This window comes from Limanda limanda, chromosome 7, assembly GCF_963576545.1.
Source record: "Limanda limanda chromosome 7, fLimLim1.1, whole genome shotgun sequence".
NCBI lineage: Eukaryota > Metazoa > Chordata > Actinopteri > Pleuronectiformes > Pleuronectidae > Limanda > Limanda limanda.
The window spans coordinates 27,298,772-27,303,771 of record NC_083642.1 but is presented as its reverse complement, the minus strand read 5'-3'; the positions used below and the strand labels follow the sequence as shown (position 1 = coordinate 27,303,771).

Sequence of the window (5,000 nt, the reverse complement as noted above, 5' to 3'; positions counted from 1 at the left end):
GTGCCAAAAGCAGCGGAGAGAGAAGATGTCGATGTTGAGGAGGAGGGCAACAGCACTGACAGCGAGGAGGAGGAGACATATGGAGGACCATGCATGACATGGACAGAGGACAGCGACGATGACGACATGCAGACGGAGGGAGACCCAGGGGGCGTCCCAGAGAGCGGGGTGGAGTCCAAGGTGCAGAACCAAGAACGGCAAACCCGGAGGGACGTCGCAGCAGGAGACGTGGTGGAAACTACAAGGCAGGAGGAGAGCCGGTCCGGAGAGGAATCGAGTGGAGAGAAGGCTCCCTGTGAAAAGACTCCAGCAGACGGAACCGGCAGCATTGGAGTAAAGCAGCATGGAGATGGAAATCGAGACGAGAGGAAAACTGCGATGGACTTCATGGTTATCGAGGGTATTTCAGAGGAAGAGAGTGTAACCAGACCGCAGAAGGAACGAAAGGCGGAGGAGACCACAAAGAAAAGGAAAGCTGTGCTCCATGCTGAGGAGAAAAGGAGGAAGAAGGAGGAAAGAAGGACAAAATGAAGGTTGGAAATGAAACCATAATTATATGTTTAATGTTAAGCTTGATTTCATTCAACACAAATGGGCTAAGAAATCAAAGCAAATTTGAAAAACTATTAAATAAATGTAGAAATAATGACATATTATGTCTGCAAGAAACGAACTGGACAGACCAGATCATGGAAGATATAAAAACAAAATGGGAAGGCATTATGTATACAAACCATGGTACGGATAAATCATGTGGGGTAGCAATCCTGATAAGAAATAATGCTGTAGAAAACCTCAAAGAAATCTACAAAGGAAAAGAAGGAAGAGACATAATCATAGAATTTAAATACAAAAAGATAGAGTACCGAATAATTAATATATATGCACCAAATATAGAAGCAGACAGGAAGGTTTTTTTCTTGGATTTAGGGAAATGGTGTGTGGGAAACTGTATAATAGTGGGAGATTTTAATTTAAAAAGTACAAGGTTGGATGTGGCAAGAGGGAAGCAATTAAAAAATGATGCTTCAAGAAAGATTTTTCTGAAAACATTGGAGGAAAAACAATTAATTGATGTATGGAGGAACGAAAACCCAAACAGGAGAGAATACTCAAGAAGACAAATAGTAATGGGGGAATTAAAACAAAGCAGAATAGACCTATGTATAGCACATCAGACAATGGTTAAACTTATAAAAAATATGGGGTATAAATTCACATCATTCAGTGACCATGCAATCCTGTCAATAGAGGTTGGTACTGGGATAGAGAGAAGGGGAGGAGGAGTGTGGTGCCTAAACAATACTCTCCTAGAGGAAGAGGGATATAGGAAGAAAATAGTGGCCTGCATAGAGAATGGAAAAAATAGCATAGACATATGTAGAAACAAGGGATTATGGTGGGAAAGACTGAAGCAAAAGATAAGGACAATAAGTATTAGATATGCAAAGGTCCGGGCTTTTAAAGAAAGAGAGAAAATAAAATGGTTGAAGGATGAGCTGGCAGAAGAGGCAGAAAGAATTGATAAGGATCCAAAACATAGCATAGAACAATACATAAAGGTGAAATCCAAACTGGACGTTTATGAACAGAATAAATGTATGGGGGCAATAACAAGGAGTAGGGAGAAATATGCGATGAAGGGGGAGAGATGCACAGGATATTTTTTGGGATTAGAAAAAAGGAAACAGGAGAGGGTATATATTGAAGAGTTAGAAAATGAAAATGGAGAGATAGTAAATGATTTTGTAGACATTATTGGAAATGTTGGGACATGTTATAAAAATCTATACAAAAAAGGAATTGCAAAGGAGGAAGATAGAAATACAGTTTTAGGTAATATTAAGAAAACGATAACAAATGATGAGAAAAGTATGTGTGATGACAACATCAAAGACATAGAAATAAAGGAATCAATAATGTCATTAAATACCAATAAAAGTCCGGGAACAGATGGCCTTACAAGTGAATTTTATAAAACATTTATCGACGAGCTGCTCCCAATTTTAAGCATAATTTATGCAGAGATGGAGAAGGAGCAGGAGGTACCAGAGTCGCTGGCAACAGGACTAATAACGATCATATATAAAAATAAGGGAAGCAAAAGAAAACTGGAAAACTATAGGCCGCTAACTGTACTAAACACAGATTACAAGATTTTAGCAAAGGTATTAGTAAACAGAATAAAAACAGCAGCACCAACAATCATAGCACCAACACAGGCGTACGGGATACCAGGGAGGGACATATCGGACATTATTTGCACAATAAGGGACACAATTGAATGCATGGGGAAGGAGGGTGGAATTATTTTAAGTATGGACCTTAATAAAGCTTTCGATAGGGTTGAGCATAGTTTTTTATTTTGCACATTAGAAAAATTTGGTTTTGGGCAAAGAATAATCAACTGGATTAAATTATTGTACAAAAATGCAAAGAGTAGGATAAAAATAAATGGAGCTATAACGGATCCCTTTCCATTGGAGAGATCTGTGAGGCAAGGGTGCCCGCTATCGGCAGTACTTTACAGCTTAACTGCAGAAAGTCTCGCGGAAATGATAAAGAAGGATAAGAAAATAGAAGGGATAAAATTGCCAAATGGAGGTGAAAGCAAAATACAGCAATATGCTGATGACACCACTTGTATGGTAAAAAATATGAATAGCGTGAAAAGGATAATGGGAAAAATGGAAGTATATGGGAGAGCAGCAGGGGCTAAAGTAAATATAGACAAAACTGAAATAATGTACGTCGGAAATATAAGCCAAAGTGATTGTAACATACCTTTTAGAATTTCAAAGGATTATATGAAAATATTGGGGATAAATATGGGAGGGAAAGAAAAGGAGGCGAGAGATGAGACATGGAATGGGGTAATAAATAAAGTGAAAAACACATTAAATGCGTGGAAGCCGAGGAGATTAAAATTAAAGGGGAAGGTTTTAGTGGTAAATGCATTAATACTATCCAAGATTGTCTATGCCTTGACTGTGATAGACATGCCAGAGTGGGTGCACAAAGAGCTAAACAGCACAATTACAAATTACATTTGGGATGGGAAACTGGCAAGAATAGCACAAAAGACACTGATAGGGGAATATGAAGAAGGAGGATTGAAATTGGTGGATTTGAATATTAAGAAAAAAGCAATACGAATAAAAACTGTTAAAAAGTATCTGTACGATAGGGTTGATTATGGATGGAAAAATGTGTTTAGGGAATATTTATATAAAAATGGAAGATGTGAAGAAAACGGTCTAATAATGATAATGAAAAGCTCCATATATGAGAAAGTGCCTAGATATTATAAAGAGGTGTTTGATGCATGGGGGAAATACAGAATAAACATTAAATATGAATGCACAAAATACAGTCAGGTAATAAATCAACCAATATGGTGTAACCCATTGATAAAAATGAACAATAACATGCTATGGGATAAAACATTTTTTTATTCCGGACTAACGCAAATAAAAGATTGCCTATATGAATTCATACCTGGGTTTCTAAGGGACCAGGCTATAGTAGACGCAGTTAAGGAGTATGACGAAGAACTGAATGAAACAACTACTGTAAATATGTATGATAAAATAAAAGGAAGCATACCAATAGATTGGGTGAGGCAGATAGAAAATAGCGTGGTTATAGAAAGGAAAATAACGTTCCCCGAGTTATATATGGAAAATAATGGTGAGAAAAGGCCACTAAGTGATTCAAAGGTAAAAGACTACTACAAAGCGCTGATCCGAAATGAATTTAAGGAACCTGCATCGGAAAAGGTTTGGGAAAAGGTGTTCCCAGGTATGGAAGGAAATCAAATATGGAAGCAGTGGAATGTAAGCAAGAATAGTATAGAATGTCAGGATCATGACTTTAAATTACGGCACAACAGACTGTACACAAATGTGGTGATACACCAAATAAATAAGAATGTAAGAAGGGAATGCGATATATGCAAAACTGATCCGGAAACATTAATGCATTTGTATTATGAGTGTGACAAACTGAAGATCTTTCTCACGAAGTTAAAGGATTTCTTGCAAAAGAACTGGGGGAAGCAGTACTTTGAGGGAAAGGACTGGAAAAAAATTGTTTTCTTTGGAGTATGGGAAAAGAAAGAGAAAATAAACATAAATATGATAAACTATGTACTAAGTCACGCTAGATATGCTATATGGCTAAGAAGGAATCTAGCACATTTTGAACAAAGAATAATATCTGTCTGGGCCTACTTTGTATCGGGGTTGAAAAGAGACATAAGTTTAATTTTTAAGTATGAAAAGGAAGAATTTCAACACTTTGTTAAGGGATGCAGTTTCATTTCTGTCAATCACAAGGGAAAACTGATGTATAATTTTGCATAATACTTGGCAGGAGGGCCTATTTGGTAAAAGCTGATGGTTATTGTTTGCATTTGATATTACTTATTTTTTTGTGATGTTACTTTGGAATTCAAGTTGTCTTGTACATAAAAATTGATTTATTTTATAATAAAAGAAAAAAAAAAAAAGCACGCCCGATCTCGTCTGATCTCGGAAGCTAAGCAGGGTCGGGCTTGGTTAGTACTTGGATGGGAGACCGCCTGGGAATACCAGGTGCTGTAAGCTTTTTCGAATTTGCTTTGCAACCAGCAGAGGGAACGGTTGCTGCTGCTTTAAAGGAGAAACATCTTGCAAAGAGCAGGAAAGACTCAACATCTAAGAAAACAAGGATATGGAACCCTGACATTATTACTGATGGAAATGATTGATAATTGTCATGATTTGATGATGGTGGTGGTGGTTCACATGTATAAATAAGGTATTGTGGGTTGAGTCTTTCGCTTACGGCCATACCACCCTGAGCACGCCCGATCTCGTCTGATCTCGGAAGCTAAGCAGGGTCGGGCTTGGTTAGTACTTGGATGGGAGACCGCCTGGGAATACCAGGTGCTGTAAGCTTTTTCGAATTTGCTTTGCAACCAGCAGAGGGAACGGTTGCTGCTGCTTTAAAGGAGAAAC

At 37.9% G+C, this 5,000-nt stretch overlaps 1 non-coding gene across 1 annotated transcript; it reads left to right on the top strand.

Moving 5' to 3' along the window:
- Positions 1–4,821: 4,821 nt before the first annotated feature.
- LOC133008053 (5S ribosomal RNA) lies at positions 4,822–4,940 on the top strand. The gene has a single exon (XR_009680337.1). It is a non-coding gene; the product is annotated as a 5S ribosomal RNA (ribosomal RNA).
- The last annotated feature ends 60 nt before the right edge of the window (positions 4,941–5,000 follow it).